Here is a 22,692-nt window from a genome sequence, read left to right on the forward strand (position 1 = left end):
ATAAATAATTATTACTTTTTAAATAACATACATTTCAAATCATTATTATTTTTATTATTATGTTGAATAAATTGAGTAAAAAAAATATCAAAAAAAAGGATTAAGAACAAAATATATATATATATATAATATATGAGATAATTTCACTGACACCCCCTGAAATTTAGTCAAATATCACTTTAAAATATCTTTCGAAAATAACTATTACATAAACAACGTCTGTTCCATTTTTTATTCACACTCAAAAGTTAATTGACAGGTGTGTCAGACCATTTTTTACGTATAAAAGATATTCTTACCCTTTGACTTTGGTTTGACCCACTAAATTATTTTTTTAATGATTAAAATTACATGTTTACTCTCATTTGACTTTAATTTGACTATTCAAATGACATGTTTGCCCTTCCTTTTCCGTATACAGAAATACAAATTTGAAATGCTCTCTATAAAGGGTCAGCGAATCCCCCTGTGCCAGGCTTTCTGTTGCTCGGATGGTAGTAATCCCAGCCTTCATTCTCATAGTATAGTCTCGAAGGTCCGGCTCAAAGATATAGTAATATACACAAATTACACAATACACACAGAGACATATATATATATATATACACAAACAGACATAATAAAATAGGTATTCAAAATAGAGTCAACCTCAAGTTAATGTCTCTCTCTCATCATGATAAGCATTTAATGCCCACCCACCAACAAGTTGTCATCCCTAATTACTCCGTAGATCTTAGGAGTTCCAGACTAAACATAATAATGGTAAGGGGTAAAGGCAAAAAAAAATTCCGATCAACCCCATAATAATGACGGGATAATCCAGAAGATAATGACGTTATGATGGCTTACAATCTGCTTACTGGGCCTAGACGATGATGTTGCGATCAATCCCATGAACCAATTTGCAATCAACCCCGAAATTACTTCACAAATCAACCCCAAACACAAAAACTGTAGTTTCGGCCAAACTGTAATTCCGGCGAGGTGAAAAACGGTGGTTGTGGGTGTGTGGGTAGGTGTAATGATAAACTGTTGTCATTTTAGATGGATATATATATATGTATATATATGTACATATCTATGTACCTGTGAATGAAAAAGGAAGAAGGAAGGAGAATAAGGGAAGCGAGGGAATTTGAGTATAAGACTAAGGTGAAGTCAGTAATTCCATCTGACATGGCTTCTTTGCCTGCGATCATCAGCCTCACTTGTGCAAACTGCACCATCACCATGCCCACAAATGGCAGCACACTCTTCCTTCCCTCCATATTCTCTTCCATCACTTTTTCTGGTCTCCTCTCCCTATTTAGCCCAGGAGATGCTCTGGCCTCTTTTTCTTCCCACGATTGAGTCAATTTTGGATTTACTAAGTGGAAGGCTGTCTTTTCTTCTCTGCCGGCGCCGACGAATTTCTCGCCGAACTCCATGGCTTGGGCAGTGGTGCGGTGTGAGTTACCGGAAACTCCATGTACATGTCCCTCCGCCGCTGCCTGAGCTGCCGCTCCATCTCTCAGTCCACTGCATCGCTAGCCTTGATATACTACTTGCTCGCCACACCACAGAACAGTGTTCACCGTCGGTCAGATTCTTGCCAGTCGCTGTTCCTTGCTCGCCGCTGCTCTTCACGCCGTTTAGTAATTCCATTCTTGCAATAGAGATAGGAGAGGGAACGTATGGAGATAGAAGAGAGAGAAATAGTGTGTAGGGGTATAGAAGTCATTTATATTATCTAATATTTTAGAATAAATGTAATTAAAAAATTAGGGGCAAACATGTCTTTTTTTAAACTTTTAACGGAGACCGTAACGGAAAAGCGAAAAGTGGCCTAAATGATAGTTATTTTTGAAAGATATTTTAAACTAATATTTGGCCAAACTTCAAAGATATCAATAAAATTATCCCTATATATATATATTTCTATTGAATAAATTATTTTTTTTGATTCATTAAAAAAAAAAAAAATTTAAATGTTAAATAAATTATTGGTTCGATTGTACCCAACAAAAAAAAAAAACCACTATTGAATAAATTATATCTTTTGACGATCAAGAATAAAATTGTCAGTATGAAATAAATTATCTTTTTTGGGAGGACCTCCAAAAGAGAAATAAATAAATAAGTTAATAGTTATATAAAGGGTAACTATAATATTATAAAATAAATGATGGTGCATTAATGAATTCAAAAATCTTCAAGAAAAAAATAAATGTAGTGTAATTGGTAAAAAGTGAAGTGCGATTGTGCAAATATCGCCTCCCTATATATACTAGTAAAATATATCTAGTATGTGTACAATAACTGTACATTAGTTGGTTCACTTTTATATATATATATATATATATATATATATATATATATATATATATCTTGAAATTTACCTTTCAAAAAAAAATAGTTATGTGTAACAATAAAGTAAAAAATAATTATTATTATTATTATATATATAGAACAATAATTTTATATTATCATTTATTATATATAAATAATATTAATTATGAAAAAAATCATAATAATTAAGTAGAAACTCTTTTAAAAACTCTTTCTATATTAATAGGTAATAATTTTATAGAAACTCTTCTTTTAATTGGTAACTTATAATAAATAATATTAATTAAGAAAAAAATCACAATAATTAGGTAGAAAATCTTTTAATTGGTAACTCATTTTATTATTTATTTATTTTTAATAATTTATTTATACATAATGATGATTTGAAATTTTTGACACCTTGTATTTTTAATAATAGTATGGATAGGTTAAATTCACAATAACCCTATATAATATACATATAAAATTACAATTGTACAAATTAGTTAGGTAAAGTGTAAAAAAAACTCCATAAAATATGTGCAATTAAATCTCTTGAAGTATATTTTGTGCTATTTGAACTGTCACATTTTGTAAGGAAACAAAAAAAAAAAACTATCACATTTTGTTACAAAATACATTAATTTATTAAATGATCATACTGTCCATTGTTATTAAATTATAGTTAATATATTTTTCTTATTAAAATAAATTTTTTTAAAAAATCATACTAATTTGATAACATGTTCTCCATTAAATTTGCATAAATTTACCTTTAAATTTTTAAAAGAATTGTTTAAATAAAAATCTTAGGTAGAAATATTTAAAATAATTTAATTAATTTCTTAAATTTTTATGGATATATTGCATGAAAAACAAGGTAATTTTTTATTTAAGTAATTTATTAATTTTTCATGAATATGTTGTATAAAAAAAAAGGTATTTTTCTAATGTAAGAAAGTTTAAACTAAGGCTCCTTTTGTTTTAACGTAAAATATTTTTCAGAAAATATTTTTTATTTTTTATTGTTTGGTTGTCGTAAAATATTTATGAAGAAAAAACCTCGTAGACCTTTGCCAAATACCGATAAAGTAAAAATAAAAGAATATTTTACCTGAAAAAAATTTTCAAAAAGAATATTTTACGTCGAAACAAAAGGAGCCTAGGCATAATAATTTTTAATGCAAATAGTAAAGTTTTAATAATAATTTAATCATTTTAAAAAATGGTAGTTATAATCTATTTAATTTTTTTATTTTTATGATAAATTGATACTAATAATAAAATTAAGATAAAAGTATAATTAATATTAATTAGATAAACGAAAAGATAATAAAATAATTTAATAAGAAATGACAAATTTAATGAGAAAGAGTAAAATAGTCTTTTGTAATGAGTTTGTCCTTAATTATAATAAATTAATACTCTTCCGTCTCAAAATACATGTCCATATTGATATTTATGAGTTACAAATATCAATGTAGACAACTATTTTGAAACAGATGGAGTAATTCAAAGAGACAATTTGTCGTTCAAAGAGTTTATTTACAAAAGAGCAATAATTCAAAGATATTTTTTACACTTTACCCAATTAATTAATGTTAAAGAAAAGGGTGCATAGAAAGAAAATCCCTATGGAAAGAAATATGTTATAAAACCCGAGAATATATATATATATATATATATATATATATATATATATATATATATATATATATTGGCAATCGTTGCTTAATTAGTTAAAAACTAATCATAATATGTATAATTAATGAACAACTGGGTATTAAAAACTTTTGTTTGTAAAACAAATTGTCCTTTGAAATTTTCATTGTTTGACAGCGTAATAGATGCAAACAATTTCTTAAAGGAGTGTGTGCTTAAAAATAAATAAAAATAAAAATAAAATAACTGTCCTTTTAATCATTAGTCCATAGTATTTATTTTTATATAAGTAGTCCTCTGTAAAACAATGCATTGTTTTTGTAAAAAATAGTCTTGTGTCTTTATCAATGCATTTTTTCCTTTTGGAGTCAAAGACGATTGTGGCAACTCTCGGTCGCTGCCTCAGAGCTGTAATTGCATATCACGAGAGCTAATTGCCTTTGAAGTTAAAGTTTCTTTGGTATCTTGTTTGTGTGTATTTACCCTATTATCCTTTTACCATTCTAAAATTTTCTTTCTAAAATTTCGTTCTCTTTCTCAATCCCTAGCAGTTTCTCAATCTAAACTTCTCTTCTTCAACATCGCAGGATCCATGGTCGAATCATGAAACTACTCATTCGGATCTGCGTGTAGAAAAAAAAAAACATAAAAGCCAAATCTTTCTCTCCCACTCTCTCTTTCTACCACGGAGAACAATAATCAACCAATTAAAGAAAACCAAACACCAGTGTCGCCAGAGAGCCTTGTGAGACCAGTAAACAGCTTTTCCACTTAATCCTTCACCGTAAGTGCCAACAACATACAACCTATTGAGGAAATTTTCTCACCACTCACAGAATGCCACATATCAGCAAGCCAAGTAATCAGACCAAAACATGCATGAACCAAAGGCCCAACAGAAGTGAGTCCAGCACCGAGTTAACCCGAGGGGCAAAAACAGGCCCAGCAAGCCCAACCAAGATTACAACCAGACATAGCTGGAAGAAACGCCCACCAATTTTTTTTTTTTTATTATTATTATTTTTTATCCCGGCAAGAAAAAACCCCATATGACATCTACATGGCAAGGATCAAGTGTTACCAACCAAACATGACCACATACATTAGCAAAAAAACAAAAGCTAGTTAAACGAAACTAACACCCATGCCAAGATCACAGTCTTGACAATAACTCATGCCTAAAAGGTGTCAGTAAATGTGAGAATACAAGCCCCCACAAGCAAAGCCAGCTGAGAAGCAAAGTACCCAAATATTCAAATTAAGGCCCGACCAAAACACCCAAAGATCCCATGGCATTTGGCTGAGACAATTTACAATCATTACTTTGTGCTACCAGAATGACCCAACAATAAATGCACCACCACACACGAAATCCCAAAGCACTCATAGCCAGGGCCCACCAAATGCCAAAAAAAGGCTTCTAGAAGACGTTTCCATGACGTCATGGTTTTCCGAACCGAAACAAGAGCTGACCGCCGAACCCGACCACCAATGAATCCGACAATCTCGAGACAGCAGGCACCATAAACATCGACCACCTGCAAATGAATCGAGATAATCAAAGGCAGCCGCAACCTCGAATCCATCCAGCAAGACAGTCTCCAATAAGGATCGAGCAGAGATATCCACCGTAGGGCATAGAAAAGATGAAGATCCTTGTTTAATGTGGATATTATGAACAAGTCGACAGTAGATTTGTTGCGACAAACACCTGAGTCAAAAAGGAAGATCTGTGGAAATGGATATGGACCCATCCAATTACCACCGAGCAAATCTCCCGGTCCAACATACCGCTGAAACCAGGAACCTACCCAAGCCGACCACCCACAGAGCCAGCGAATTGGAGACTGGAGGGAAGAAAACCAAACCAAAACAACATGGAAAGAACAAAAAAACTCTGATGAATAGAGAAACCTCGACTGAGAGAGGAAGAAGAACTCTAATGAACAGAGAACAAACAAAAAGGATGGGCAAAAACGGATTGGGGATTCAGGAATGAAAGGGGAAGAGCAAATTGAAAAAAGATGTTTCTCTCTCTAGAAGTTGGAGAGAGAAAGGCTCCTCCGTGTGATAATGAATTTATGATCAAATGAAATTTAGCGCCCACCAATAAATTATTAATAATCATGGGAAATAATATACATGTAACGCTTGTAACCGCCCCAAAAAATCCTCATTGAACGAGTATAAATATAAGGGCAAAGACCCAATAAAGATCATCTGATACCTGTTGCCATTAGCCCTTGTTCTTCATTGATCTCATTCTCAGTCTTCTGTTTCTCTGTTTGCATATTTTTTATTGAGTGTTTAATCCTTCGGGTCGAATCATCATATTCGGGCTGAAATTTTATGCACTACACTTTGGCGCCGTCTGTAGGAAAGGTACTGAAAGCCTTTCACCATCATTGTTGAGTTCTTTGATACATGTGACACCGCTCCGGGATGGCAACGAGATCAGACGCCGTTCAAATACAGCAACTAAAAATCATACAAAAAATGCGCGAAGAGATGTAGGAACAATTCAATACTATGCGCCAAACAAACGAGGTCAGCGCCTAATAGATCAATACCTTAAGGCAAACCGGTGAGGCAAGTACCACTCAAATCAAAGTCTTACGACGGGAGAATGAGCTGTTCAGCGGATCAACATGCCTTCTCCCCCGCCAACCGTTGATCGACAAATCCCCTAGGATCAACAGCCCGAGCGACGGAACGAACAGCTGAACCCGCCACAAGTCCTAACAGTTCAAGGGGACAATAACAACCTTCAGCAGCCGAGGATTCCTCCACATAATTTCGACACGTTTCGAGCCATACCTGAACAAAATGCAAATAACGTGGCCAATCAATCCTAAGTAGCGACGGAATCTACATTGGGAATGCCGCGACAGACGCAAATCCAAGGCTTTGAAGATCACGCCGAATCCGAGAAGCGCAAACACCTGAGAGTTCACCAACTTTATAATCAAAACTCCTTTTACCGACGAGATAGAACAAGTCAAGAGACCCAAAAAGTTCGTTATGTCGAAATTTATTAAGTTTGACGGGAACGGAAATCCAATAAAACACTTGGACCACTACAACCAAGAGATGACTTTAGACGCACGACACGATTTATTTTTGTGCAAGATATTCCCATCAGCTTAACTGGAATAACACTGGAATGGTTCAAAACAGACCCTATAAGTCTATCCCAGACTTCAAAACGCTATGCACAGCCTTCCTAGCATAATATTATAGGAATAAAAAGCATAAGAAGATCATATCCAGCCTGTTCACTATACGGCAAATGAAAGGAGAAAAGCTCCAGGATTTCTTGATCAGATTCAATATGGAATCCTCAGGAATCTCCAACTACAACCAAACAACTACTGTGGAAGCATTTAAGATAACAATGATCCAGGGAACCAGGTTCAATGACTCTTTGATAAAAAATAAAAAATAAATAAATAAAACTCATGTCGACATGTCAAAATTAAACGTAAGAGCCCAAAACTACATAAGGCTCGAAGAGAGCAAGGTCAACAGGCAGCATAGGGTGACACTGGTCACAGTGGATAGCCGTACCAGAGAGCGGATGAGCATCCCAAAAGCACAACGGGAATCACCAAGCTTCAAAAACAGAGCCCTAAAGAAAAGGTCACAGGTGACTGAGAAGGTGACCCCACTCAGAACCACTTTAGCAATATTGTACCGGGAAAACAAGGGCATAAATATTTTCCAAATGCCTCCTCCCATCACGCAACCAATGGATCAAAGGGATTAGAGTAAGCACTTTGATTTTCACAACTATTTTGGTCATTTAACTAGTGATTGTAGGAGCTTAAGAAGGCAAGTAGAAACCCTACTGACAGAAAGAAACTCACCGAGTACCTACTTGAACCAGTCAATCAGAAACAATCTAAACAGCCTAGGCCTGCATCGAAAGCACTATCAGATAATCAACCCGTTTGTGTCATCAATATGATCCATGGTCATCCAAAAGAGGATGAGGAGCCAGAGAATTCCTACAGAATACAGCTCAAGCAAGCTCATAAGTTGTGTAGAATCAGAGAAGTCAACTTAGTCAAGAGCTAAACAAGTTATGCTCAAATTACCTTTCATGACAAAGATCTTAAGAGGGTGCAGCATCCACACGAAGACCCTCTAGTGATCAGCCTGTTAGCAACAAATTGCTTGGTAAGGAGAATATTAATAGATCCAGGCAGCAGTGCTAACATAATAACCAGGTGGACCTTCGAGCAACTAAATATAGATCATCAACGAGCTAGGGGCTTAGCAGTATTAGGCCCTTACCTCTCAATGGGAGGTCAGGGGTTCAAGCCTCATTGGAGACATGTGTGTGTGAGTACCAACTAGGAGGAGGAGGAAAAAAAATAATGAATAAAAATAAAAATAAATAGATCCAGAATAGGTCAGACCTATGGGGAATCCCCTGCTAGGTTTCGATGGAAGGCGGGTAGAGCCGATGGGCGTGCTCACAATATCAGTCACCATCGCCAAAATAACTCTGAAAGAAAACTTCGTGATTGTAGACATTCACCCCACCTATAACCTCCTAATGGGTCGGGGGTAGATTCATCGAATGAATGGCATTCCCTCCACTTTGCACCAAGTCATGAGCTGCATAAACCCCAATAGCCGAGACGTAATGGACATATGGGGGATCAATTGGCAACCAAGTAATGTTATCACATGACTATAAAGACCGAGGGTAAAGGCAAACAACCATCCAAATAGCAACTACAGCATCCCTCGGATCCTGAGGCAAAGAAGGGGCTAGAGGGAAGGATCCTAGCCGAAGACCCCTTGAAGGCTATACAACTGATCAAGAACGATCAAACGAAAGTAAGTTACATCGGGTCACTCCAATCACCCGAAGAAAAGATGAACTTAGCAGAAGTCCTCCGTCAGAATGCAGATATCTTCGCCTGGAGTCATCTAGATATGCCGGGAATCGATCCACAAACAGCTTGCCACAACTTGAATGTTGCAAGCTTCCATTTAGTGAAGCAGAAATAGAGAAGGTTCGCTCCGGAAAGAAACCAAATTATATCAGAAGAAATCAAGCGACTCTCGAAGCAAGATTCATAAGAGAAGTACATTATCCTGAATGGTTGTCTAACGTAGTCGTGGTTCAGAAGAAGAATAGCAAATGGAGGATGTGCATCAACTTCACTAACCTGAATAAAACGTGCCTGAAGGATAGCTACCTGCTCCCTAAAATTGATTAAATGGTAGATGCTACCACCGGATACGAGAAGCTGACCTTCCTCGATGCTTACTCAAGAAACAACCAAATCCCGATGAACCCAGCAGACGAGGAAAAAACATCATTTATCACCGAGCGAGGAACCTATTACTATAAGGTCATACCTTTCGGCCCTAAGAACACGGGAGCCACTTATCAGTGGCTGGTTAACAAAGTATTCGAAAAGCAAATTGAAAAATATGTTGACATGGTAGTCAAAAGTAAGATGCAAGAATAGCACAACCGACATATACAAGAGGTATTTAACACCTTGAGGAAAAATAATTTGAGATTGAATCTGGCGAAATGTTCATTTGGAGTCTCCTCTGGCCAATTGCTTGGGCACGTGGTCAACAGAAGAGGAATAAAAAGCAACCCAACTCAGATAGAAAAACTAGCTCAGAATGAAGAACTTCGCACCATGAGAGATATACAAGTACTGATTGAACGAATAGCAGCTCTCAACCATTTCATTTTTAAACTCTTTGACAAGTGCAAACCTTTCTCTGACGCCATAAAAGTAGAGAGACGAGACATGTGGGGGAAGGAACAGTAAGACGCCCTCATTAAGCTAAAAGAGTATATGGCCAGTTCTCCAATACCGTCGGCCCGACCCCTGGAGAACCATTATACATCTACTTAGCTGTATCTTAGAATTCCAAGAGTGCAGCCTTAGTCCGAGAAGTGAATGGAAAGCAACACTCAGTGTTCTATTCGAGTTAAACAATGAAAGGTATGGAGAGTAGATACTCGATAGCCGAAAAAGTCATACTAGCCTTGGTCCAAGCAAAGAAAAAGCTAAGACACTACTTCAAGGCACAACAGATAATAGTGCCCACGACTCACCCCATCAAAGCTATCCTCAGCAAGCCTGACCTGTCCGGGAGAATACCCAAATGGGCCATAAAATTGAGTTCGTTCAACATACGCTACGAGCCCCAAACAGCAAAAAAAAGGACAAGTGGTTGCACATATATAACAAGCCTTCATAATAAGTGCAATATTATAAGTCCTAAATTAGTTCAAAGTTCACACGTATAACAAGCCTTCATACACCAACATTACAACACAACAAAAAAGTTGTTGATCTCTAAATCTTTGTTCAAGGCTAAGCCACGTTAGTTCCTCCAACCTCCTTACTTCCTACAAAAAGGAACACGACAATATCAAGATATGGATAAGCTTTAAATAATAATGCAATATAAAATCATTTGTCAAAATTATCTCACATACCTCTCTTAATTTCTGCTAGGTAACTCTCCAGATGTCCCGGATCTGAATTTGTTCACCAGGCCTATAAAATATAAGAGACAACTTAAAAAGTTTTTTTTTTTTTTTTTTCCCTAACCAAGCTTTTATTAATCACCCAGCAAACAACACAAAATAAGAGAACACAACCTTTTCAAAACATACACAAGCAAGAAACACCATTCAATAAGTGTTGCAGTTGGAAGAGTGAACGTTGTGGAGCCTAGAGCCTGGGAAGCTCTAACAGTAAGTTCAAGTCGGAAACAAAGCGGAAGTTCCGAAGCTTAGGAGAGGAGACAGTTTCGCTGTCGTTAGATGAAAGTACTAGATTTATCATGTGCAAACTCTAAAGCATGTCACATCACAGTAATAAAAGAACAATACATGACATTATCATCAAATGTACTAATGAATGATAGTTCTTAATAGTGAAACCACCACTTACACAAGATTCAAAAAAAAACCCAAATTAATTGTTGTTGAATCAAAATTTTCAGGAATTTGAACACAATGAAGAACCAACAAGTCAGATTTATTTTCACAAATTTAAATAAAAAACTAGAGCAACATTACACTATGACCCGAGCAAACTTTCAAAATCATCAAATCAACAGCAACTAGCAAAACTCCAGAATGAGTAGATCACAAATAACACACACTAGGGTCAGAATTTCAATTTCAACATTGTGAAATTAAGAAGAAACAATAAAGTAATATAACATGGTGATTTGCAGAAGTCTTGAAACTTATAAAGTCAAAGTAAAAACTAAAAAGCAAAAAGCAAAAAGCAAGCCAAATACTTATTAACCAAAACACAGAAACTAAGGTTCTGAATACAAAAACAGAAACTCAGTTATACAAAACATATACATATCCAAACAGTTTCCTCAATAAAAAACACAGAAACTAAGTTATACAATGATATTCCCTACTTTACACACACACACAACAATCATATATTGGCAAACAGTGCATAAAAAATACAAATATATGGCATGAAAAAAGATCAAGAAAAGGAATGATAGAGGAGGTATGGCTATATACAAAGGAGGAGAAAAGATAAAGAAAAGAAAGGTCACTAGTAACTCGCTAGTACTGGCACGCAATAGAAATTTTGTTGCAGCATGTACTCGATCTCCAAATATTAAAATAAGATGCTGATAAGATGATGCATGTGAAAAAACAATGTTTTGTGGAGAAAATACTGATATCAACAATGTTTTGGGGAAATTAAACCTTGAGAGAAGAATCAGGCTTCAGATTGGGTGACAGTCAGATAGTGAACAAGAAGCCAGAAGCAACCTCAACAATATTTTGGATGAATCAAAGCAAGTAGTAAGTTAACACACGCACACGCAGAGAGCTGCAAGCAAAAAATTATTAAGCATTGAGAGAGGAAATTCAGAGGGTCTGAATCTGGATTCAGAGAGGAATTATCAACAACATGAAACCAACAATAATCCACTGTATTATGCCTATCTCCATAAAACCACATACCAACTTAAGCACATATATCTGCTTTTTTGCTTCTTTTTTATCATAACAGAGATAGATCGGAGAAGATAATGAAAATATATATATATTTGGTGAACTCGCTGGAAATGATGACAATGCAGATGAACACTACTGGTCGATCGGTGACAGTTCACGCCTTCTCAGCGGTTGAAGTCGTAGATCTAGTGGTCGATCGGTGACAAATGGTGGTCAACTCGCCGAAGATGGTGGAAAATGAGATGGTGGAGAAGAAGACGGTTTGAACTTACAGATCTATCTCTTGTGTGTGAAGTGAAGAGTATAAAGGAGGTGAAGATGATTCGACTTGACGAAGATAGTGGTCGCTCAACGAAGGGTTTGGCTGATGATTTAGGGTTTGTGAGGCCTTACAAGTTGCGGTGGTGAACTGTGAAGTGAAGACTGAAGAGTAAAGTTGGTTCTTTTAGGGTTAAAACTTAAAACTAATTACAAAAGTCAGAAATAGAATAGTTTATATATAACAATAATATAGTATATTTGTAATTAAAACTAATAATGTATACAATATATTTGTAAATTACATAAAATATATAATAATAATAGTCCTTTTCTTCACATTTTTCCTCACTTGTTATTCTCAAATTAACAAAGGTATTAATCATACTTGGCAAAGTCAATCATGTGTGCATTTATACTCATTTTCAGTTTATAACTTTCCTATTTAAAGTGTATATAATTGCAACTATTGTTTCTAAGAAAACACTTGAGTGATAAAAAAATTGTGATCGGAAGAGCATGGAGTAAAAATTATGTAAGACCGTCTTTTAATTTTTCCTTCGAAAAAATCAAGAAGAAACCCCTCTTTTTGGTATCTAATATCACCAATTAATCATATATTTACATTTTATTTGAATCTTTTATCTATATTCTTAATATCTATCTATAACTAAATAACTACTATTAAAGAAATGAGTTGGTCTGAATTTGGTACTGTTGGGTGACTTTAATCATCGCTTGCATGTAGGGGGAAAATTTGGTGGTAGAACTCGTGCGGCTTGGTCTTTGGCTAGCTTTAAAAGATTAGTGGATGATTGCGGTCTTGTGGATTTGGGTTATAAAGGATATTCATAGACTTGGTCTAATAACAGGGATGGTTGTGCAATGTGAAGGAACCATTAGATCTGGACTTGGGTACTGTGGAATGGATTGGTGAATTTAGGAAGTAGAGTTGCAGCATATTTTAGTTGCTGGTTCAGATCATAGCGCTATGTTATTGCTAAAAGAGTCCCAAACATCACTTCATCCTTGCCTTATTCACATATGAATGGGGTAAACGACAATTTCATTTTGATGCTCGTTGGTTAAATGAGAATAATTTTGGTGAGATTGTCAAGAATGCATGGGGAACTCCAATTTATGGCTCTGTCCAATTTCAGTTTAAGGATAATATTAAACAGTAGTGTATGAGCAGAGAACATAATTCTGGAAAAAGGGATGAAGGAATTGGAGGAGAAACTACAGGCACCAAAGGAATCGTCTACAGGTTTCATGAGATCAGATTATATTTTATTGGAAAGTCAATTGCTTAAGGCGTGGCGGGATGAGAAACTACACTGGAAGCAAAAGTCTCGTGTGGCTTTGTTGCATCATGGAAATAGAAATACGAGATTTTTTCACATGAAAACAGTCAAACTGTGTGGAAAGAACGAGACGGCGGCCTTAGAGGATAGATTTTTTCACATGAAAACAGTCAAACGGTGTCGAAAGAACGAGGACGACAGGCTTAGAGGATTCTTTCCATACGAGATTTTTTCACATGAAAACAGTAGAGAACTGTTGAACATGCCACGGTAGAAGAACTCAAGGAAGCAGTCAAGGAAGCAGTCGATGATATGGGTCCTTTCAAGGCACCAGGCCCGGATGATTTTTCCAGGTTTTTTTTTTTTTTCCCTAAATGGAGGAAATTTTTTCATAAATATGAACAATAGTATACAAAAAACTCATAGGGTATCCAAAACAACCAAAAAGAAAAACAAAAAGACAATCCTGATATAACCCATATCTAGGAAAACTTCAAAATTCAACAAGAAAACTCATTCCCCTCTTTCCAAAAATAGAAGCTGAGGACAACATAAAACTTGCTTCTGAAAAAATCCTGATTTTTCCAGATTTTCTATCAGGCGCATTGGGAAATGGTTAAGGATGATTTACTGAGAGGATTAAATAGTTTCCTTAGATAAGGTAATCTTCTTAAAGTATTAATCACACAAATATAGTCTTGATTCTTGAGGTTAAATCTCCTACAAAGATCTGTCAGTACCACCCAATTTCATTATGTAACTTTATGTATAAGATTTTTTCGAAGGTTTTGGCAAATAGACATCAACCACTTCTTTCGAATCTAATTAGTTAGCATCAATCAGCTTTTGTGCCTGGTAGGCTTATACACAACAACATTATGATTGCAAATGAGATTCTCCATTGCTTGAAATAAAATAAAGCAGGGAAACGAAGGTTTTATTGCATTAAAACTTGATTTGAGTAAGGCGTATGACATGGTGAAATGGGGATTTATTGAAGGAATGATGTTGAAACTGGGTTTTATTGACCATTGGGTTCATTTAATTATGAGTCATAACTTTCAGGAAAAAAGAAGACGACAAAAATGAGTATTAGTTCTAGTCTTATATTCAGTTTAAATTAATGGTTGTTCATCTGGGTGGATTATTCCATCTCGTGGTCTTCGTCAGGGAGATCCACTATCGCCATATTTATTTTTGCTGGGCACTGAGGGTCTTGGATGCAATTCGAAGAAAATTGTTGAGTGATGTTCAAATTTGTAGGGAAGCACCAGAAGTTACTCATTTGCTATTTGCAGACGATCGGATGGTGTGTTTGCAAGGCAACTAGAGAGGAGACTCTTACGACTTCAGAGAGTCTAGACAGTTTATGAGAACTTATCAGGAAAACGAGTAAATTATGATAAATCCTGAGTCTTCTTTAGTGGTAACACGGCTGCAACTATAAGAGATTCTATGTGTTCGTTGTTACGGTTGTCCTCTTTTGTGTGGTCAAATTTGTGGCTGCCATCTTTATGTGGTTTTAATGGTCAGCTTCTTTCTTCTGCAGGTAGAGAAGTTTTATTAAAGGCGGTGTTAGAAGCTTTGCCAACTTATGACATGTCATGTTTTTGACTTCCAAGCACTCTTTGTTAATCTTTCAATTGTAAAATGGCGAGATTTTGGTGGAATGGGATGATTTGAGATCCAAAATTCATTGGGTTTCTTGGCAAAAATTATGTTGCTCAAAAAGTGAAGGAGGTATGACCTTTAAAGATTTGGATGCGTTTAATCTTGCATTTTGGGTTAAACAGGCTCGGCTATTAACAAAGGAGGATAACTTTCTACTTTCGGTCTTCATCTTTTCTTGAATCTGGCCATGGGAGTAATGTCTCGTGGGTTTGGCATAGCATTTTGAATTCTAAGGAGATAGTTCGCATAGGAGTGAGTTGGAGGGTAGAGGGTGGGGAAAACATCAACATATGGTCAAATAATTGGCTTCCACGTGATGTTAATTCTAAAGTCTCTTCTTCTCCATGGTTGGGTATGATGGTAGAAAGGGCGGATCTAATTGATAATGATTTTGGATCATGGAAATGGGGTTTGATGAAAAACATTTTTTATGAACGAGACGAGGAGTTGATTAGAAAAATTCCATTAAGTATTTTCAGAGGTTCTGATGTGTTGGTTGGGGGTCATACAAAGAATGGGTTTTCTATGTTAAAAGTGCATATTATGTAGCAAAACAATGGCTGTCAGAGAATGATGTGTCAGAGAAACATAATGCAGATTTGGGTCTCGCTTTGCAACCTGCTTATGGAAAGAGTTAGGGAATTTTAAAGTTCTGGGTAAGCTTAAGCACTTTTTGTGGCGGTGTAGTCTTAATAGACTCCCAGTTCTTCATAATTTAGGCTGCAGAGGTATTGTAGTTGATCCAATTTAAAAGAGGTGCAGGATGGAAGAAAAAACTGTTGATCATCTTCTATGTAGGTGTCCGGAGGAGGTTATGACATGGAAAATGTGTCCACTGAAAATTGATATGGATCTTTCTTCTGGTAGGAGTTGGCCGCAACAGGGGAAAAATATGTGTGATAAGTGGAAAAAAGTTCCGGATAATGACAGATGTAAGGCTTTCATAGCAACCTTATGCTGGAGTATTTGGAAGGGAAGAAATGATTGGAACTTTCATGGGAAGCAATGGAATCCGGAAATGATTGTGCAAAGAGACGTATCGCTTTTCAATGAATATTTTGATGAACAACATTTGTTACAAAAGGGGCCTCGGATTAGTGTGAGTAATCAATCACATGCAGCTCGCTGGAAGCCTCCTCCATGGGGTATGCTGAAATTCAATGTTGCTGCAGGGGTCAGTTGTCTTCATGGTTAGGCTGGTAGTGGAATTGTCCAAGGTATTAAAAGCTGCTGGTTTATTCATCCCTCGTGTGTTGGACGTGTTTGTTGCGGAAGCTTTGACACTCCATGAGGTGGTAGAGTGGGGTTGCGGCGACTGTGGTTGTCGAAGCAGATTGCAAGGGTGTTATGGGATTAACCCATCAACATGAAACAGCAACAGTGATTATTGATGATATTAGTAGATTATTGGCCTATCAGATAAGTGGATTCCAAGAGAAGTAAATTGTGTTGCTCATTTGCTAGGAAAGAATGTGTTGGAGATTTTCATTTATAACCCGAAGTCACATATATATATGCTTAATTCACAGTTAAAGAAGGAAATAAAATTAATATATGTCAAATGTATTCAAACAAATTAAGGTGATGATCAAGTAATATTTGGAGCTAGCTTCTTTTATATTTCATTGTAATTTTCCTTCTTGGTTGTTAAAAGCTGCCTTTGCAGATTGTAACTCTGTTTCATATTAATAAATTTTCAATTGCCAGAAAAATAATAATAATAAATAAATAAATAACAAAAAATTCTTCCTTTTCCAAATAAAAAATAAAACAACAAAATTTAGGGCATCGTGGTTTTACCTGGGAGGAACAGTGAAGTTTATCAAAGTCCCACAACCACATTCACCTGAAAACTCAAACTTAGCATTGTTAGGGGCCTTGATGTAATTCAAATCCTCGCATCCACACATGAAAAAGATAATCTAAAATCGACTGTCTTATTCATAACAAAAAAGAAAAAAGAAAAAAGAAAAAAAAAAAAAAAAAGGAAATGAATTGGGTCGGAGTAGTGTGTTCCGAAGAAGATGGCATGGTGGCAGCCCAAGGTGCGGGGCAGCGATCTGTGCTGGGGGCGGCGGCGGCGGCAGAGGTGGCTGAGGCTCCATTTTCACTAGGCTCCCCGTATGACTATTTTAACACCAGCCTCCAAATGACTATGTTAACCTTCCTCGAATATTTGATTGCAATCACGGCTGGGGGTGCACAGGGATTGGTTCCTACGGTTCCGATCGGAATCGGAACTGAAACCGTTCACAATTCCCTTACCATATAGTTATGGAACCGAACCGAGTTCGGTTCCATGAGAACAGACTGTTAGTGTTGTTCCATTAATACAATAACAAAAATATAAATATGGGTTAAATACTCTAAACCGTTTGTACTATGACTCCATTGCAAGAAACCCCCTTAACTAAGTAAAACTCTCTAAACTATCATTTTGTTGCACTCATTGGACCAACCATCAACCAATTGTTAACTGAAAAAGGGAATTACCGTTTAGCCCGTACCCCCTTTTGAATGATTTTCCACTTCTTCGAAGCCGAAGTTGGAGGCCAATGAGGAAAAGAGAGAGAGATGAGAGGAGGAAGATGAGGAGGAACAATTTCCAAAGAGACTGCATTGTCCATCTCTATCTCTCTCTAATTCACCTCCAACACAAGCTACAACAAGCAACAAGACCCCCTGTTTTTTTATCTTATTGTTCTTTGTTTTCTAACCCCAACTTTCCTATAATGAACCAAAACGAGAAGATGTTCATGTTTTGCTGCAAAATCAAAGATCACGATCGTTGGAAACTTAATCACAAAACCCCAAATTCTAGACCAAATCACAAAAGTTAAAAATTCAGTCATAAAAGCCCCAAAAATCTGTTGTCGCCGACCATCGGACCAACCCAATCGCAACTGCCCAAAAACTTCTTTTTTTTCTTTCAATCAATTCCCTTCCAAACACTAACATGTGCAACAAAACAAATTATTTTCCACCTTTTATCGTTCTTGCCACCGCCAGAAATTGAGGTTAAATAGAAAAAAAAATAAAAAGGGAGGTGGATTGTAAAGAGAGAGGGGGTGGCGGCGGTCGTGGTTAGTGGAGGTGGTTATGAGAGAAGAAGAATCTTTGTGGGGGAGAGAGCGATAGCAGTGGCGGTGGCAGCCTTGGACGGACGGTGGAGGTGATGGCCATGGACAGGAAGTGGGTGGAGAGAGGGAGGTGAAGGAGAGGAGCCGAGAATCGATGGAGAAATGGAAGAGTGAGACGATGTGGGAGCATCGGAAATTGGAGGAGCTAGCAGAGAAGAAACCTGAGTTAAGGTTGGCGCTAACAATACGGACGATTTGAAGCGTCTTGGATGGTGTCGGCGATGGACAGAGAGTTTCACAATGAAAAACTGATGGTGTCGGCGACGGTGGTGGGGGCGTTGACTATACTGATGGGTTTAGTTTACTCGCTGTGTTATAAGGGCTAATTTTGTCCTTTTAGAAATTTTTGACCCCTCACATCACTTAAGTGCTCTCACTTCTGTTAAATTTATAACTGTGGGCTAACATTTGCAACAAATTGAATAGTTTAGGGGGTTAAGTGTTTTTGTCATAGTTCGGGGGGGTTTTGTGGCAAAAGAGAAGAAAGCTCGGGGGGGTTTAATGCATTTTACCCTATAAATTTAAATAAATACAGAGTACAATGTAAGCCGCAATACAGATCAGAGAAGTCTGGGATGGTGTGTAATAGTGGAAGCCGCAATACAGATTACAAAAGAGACAATGAGGAGTGAGGATGAAATCTGAATTGAATGAGTGTAGATGATCTGAAGATGAGAAGATCTGAAGATGAGAGGAGGCGAGGCGTCGACTGCTGAGGGCGATAAGGATTTGAGGAAGCTTGAGCTTCGGCAACTGGGGAGGCGAAGGTTAGCTCCGCGCGGGAATCGTCGAAACTACTCCAGTCACGCCCTCATCGGAGCCTAATCTCGACCACCTGGAGGTTTTGGAAGAAACCCATATGGGAATTCCAGATAATGATAGATTGGTTAGGGATATAGAAGATTCAACTTGTAAATTGGGGATTGGGATTGGGATTGAAGAAGAAAGGGTTAGCTTGAGATGGGGACTGCGGAGGCAGCTTAAGATGCAGAGATCGGACTCTAGGTTTAGATGAGTTTTCAGATTTTCACTTTTTGTGTTTTGTTTTGTGGTTTAGTCATTACCCACGTGGCTGTTTGTAGGCCTCGTAAGGCTATAGTTCAGTTTAGAACTTATTAGTTACTAAGACAATAACTAATTTTATATATATATATATATATATATATATATATATATATATATATATACGGTTCCGGTTCTTACCGGTTCTCACAGAACCAGAACCGTACACCCACAGTTCCAAAATTAAAAACTGGGATCGGAACCGAAACTGTGAGAACTGGAACCAAACTCATAGTTCCGGTTCGGTTCTCACGATTCCACGGTTCTTTTGTGGACCTCTAATTAAGGCTCCTTTATTTGGATGTTTTTATTTTCTAATATTTGGTTGTTTTTATTTTATAATTAAAAAAAAAATTAAATTTTCTATTATCAGCAAGTTATTTGTTCGATGGATTCCACCTATAGGTGTAATACCCCTAGTTTTAAAAGGGATATAATTGAAATTTTACTATTTATTTTATTGTTTTCATTATTTATTTTAGTATTATTAGGTGGTTACGTGGCTAGGTATTTTGGTGGTTTCCTCTTTTATGTGAAATTAAATTACATGTTGTGTGAATTGGAAGGTTTATTAATTAAATTTATTTGTTAATTGATTTTTGAGTGATTTATGTGTTTAATTGTATTTATATTTTTTGTAATTGAATTAAATTTATTTTTAATGAGTTAATTAGGTATAAATTAATAGTGTATTAAATTGTAATGTGATTAGGGTTCTAGGCAGTTTTATCTCACGCCGACTAAGACTAAGACTCATTTAGGTTTCCATGATGGATTAGGGTTGGGCTTAGGGTTTTATTGGGTGCCTATATATATATTGTTATAGGTTTTCAAAAGGGTTTAGAACCCTATACACGTACAGTATAATATAGAGAGAACAGAGAAGGAAAACAGAGGAGGAAGAATTAGGGTTTCAGCCAAGAACCAAGTCTGAACTAAGGAGGGAAAGAAGGGGTGTGATCATGGGTGGAACCTAGGGCAACAAAGGAGTGGACGACAGTCGAGAGGTCGCCGGAAATTCTGGACAGAGGACGGTTAAAGGTTTAAAACCAAAACTACAGAGGCAAGTTATATTCTCTCTCTCTCCCTTTGGCTTGTGATCTGTTCACTCTTAGATGTTCTCTAGGATCTTAAACAGATATTAAAAAGATCATGCATGCTTTGTATAGGTTAAATTAACTATCTGTATGTTCTGAAATTTAAACTGAAATTGTTTGTGCAAGTTTGGTTTCACCTGTAGATGTTTGAGCATGTTAAATCGGTAATGGTTTTGATTGTTTTGTTAATGCAAATTGTGGTAAACAAAGGACTTACATGATAACTGGATGTAAGTTAAGACGCTTAGGGTCAGTTTTAATAAGGAACAAATGAGGTGGAAGTGACTAAAGAAGAAGAAGACGGCCGTGGAAGTTGCAGAAGGGCAGCAGGCTCTCAAAGGAGTGAGAGCCGGCTCCCCTTGTGGGAGAGCCGGCTCTGGACTAGGGACAGCCGGCTCCCTCTTGTGGGGGAGCCTGCTCTATGAAAAAACTACACAGTATATGTAATTCTGTGATTTTTTTTGAGGTTCAGGGGCTGTGGTGTGATTCTGAAAATGTAATGGGCTTCTAATCAATTTTAATTAATCTGTTATAGTCCCGGGATGGTTAGTCTCTGCAATTAAACTTAACTAACTTCGGAAAATTTAATGGTTAAATTGTATGTTATCCATGGGAGGGAAGGATTTGACGGTGTGTTGCTGTTCTCGCAAGTAGTAGGGGTCGGTATAATTATACTTTAAAGGTAATTTGATATGATATACTCTGTTGGTTATCTGACTTGTAATATATCAGTAACTGGATTTTTGGTTATTTAATCACAGACCGTAAACAGACAGAGAATGTTTAACTGCATGTTGTAATGCTAGCAAGTTAAAAAAATTTGTATGGTTATTCTTAAATATAATTGAATGTGATATGCTCTGTGGGTTTCCAGAATGATATTAAATCATTCTTTGACATAATTGACACTTTGCTAATTGCTAATGTTGTCAACTGCTGGACTGTGTTTTAAGTTAGTTAAAATTTAAGTTAAATAAATTAAGTTATCAACTTCATAAATGGATTCTAGATTTTAACTGGATGAACTATTAAACTTTGTCTCGTTAATTACATGGATGGATTCTGGATTTTAACTTGATGAAACATTAAACTTTGTCTCGTTAATTACATGGACGGATTCTGGATTTTGACTTGATGAAACATTAAACTTTGTCTCGTTAATTACATGGACGGATTCTGGATTTTAACTTGACGAATTAGTAAACTTTGTCTTGTTTAATTACATGGATGGATTTTGGATTTTTAGTTGATGACTTGTTTAAATTTTGTGTTTATCAACTATATGGATACTGTGGACTTATTTGATGTACTGCTCATAATGTTGCATCATTAACGGATCATTTGCATGTATGCACCGGTATGGGACGGTGTCATACGGAGGGATGGATTAGGTCATAACGCTAATTCATACCCATTCATACATACAGAAGGGATTAACTAAAACAGTTAAATTCTACATGGTTTCATGTCCTGTCAACTAAAACGGTTGAATGACATACTAGATGGTTGTTTATATTTTCTGTTAATAGGAAGGGTAGGGATTTAATTAAAACAATTAAATCCTAATTTCATGTCGTGTCATGGCAACGAATTGTTGAGCGGCACTGCATTGGTTTGGATGGAAATTTATATATATAAATTATTGTACCGCGATCTGAGCTTGAGTCTCATAGTCGACAGTTAGGGAGCGTATATGCAGTAGGATGCGTAGCTAGCTATATTGGTTGAGGTATACCTTGTTAGGCTTAGGTAGTCATGCCCACTCAGGTACGTTTTGCATGTTGCCTTCTATTCAGGTTGAGACCCTCAGCATAGTCTAGTGAGAGTCCTGTAATGTGGATATATATTTATCTATTATGGACTGTATGGTTGAGATATCTAGGATATATCTGCGTATCGAGTCTCTGTTTGGATTGTAGTTAGGATAGAACTTGTTCGTGGGCCTGACCCACTATTTTTTTTCAGGTAACGGACGATTCCAGGTCTTAGATCTTGTTCGTGCCGAGCAGAGACGGCCTCTCATTCTTCTGACGACGTAGGAGCTTCTCATGATTTAGCAGTGGAGTTATTCAGTTGACGATTTCAGTGTTGGAGTTTTTAGGGGTCCACCAGATGGATTCCCGAGTTGTATTAGAAATGGAGAATTTAGATGTATTAGAATAATTCTTTATTAATTTAATTTTATTCTGAGGTTTCAGTAT

The 22,692-nt window shown here is 36.5% G+C and overlaps 1 long non-coding RNA gene across 1 annotated transcript; it reads right to left on the reverse strand.

The window, feature by feature from the left end:
- Positions 1 to 10,205: 10,205 nt before the first annotated feature.
- Positions 10,206 to 18,625, reverse strand: LOC132299606 (uncharacterized). The gene is made up of 4 exons (XR_009480150.1): positions 17,686 to 18,625; positions 16,993 to 17,038; positions 10,454 to 10,514; positions 10,206 to 10,363 (listed from the first exon to the last, which is right to left on the reverse strand). It is a non-coding gene; the product is annotated as an uncharacterized LOC132299606 (long non-coding RNA).
- Between the last annotated feature and the right edge of the window lie 4,067 nt (positions 18,626 to 22,692).

The sequence above is a fragment of the Cornus florida genome, unplaced genomic scaffold (assembly GCF_030987335.1).
Source record: "Cornus florida cultivar Cherokee Brave unplaced genomic scaffold, ASM3098733v1 CherokeeBrave_3.0.0_Hap2_Chr03, whole genome shotgun sequence".
Lineage (NCBI taxonomy): Eukaryota > Viridiplantae > Streptophyta > Magnoliopsida > Cornales > Cornaceae > Cornus > Cornus florida.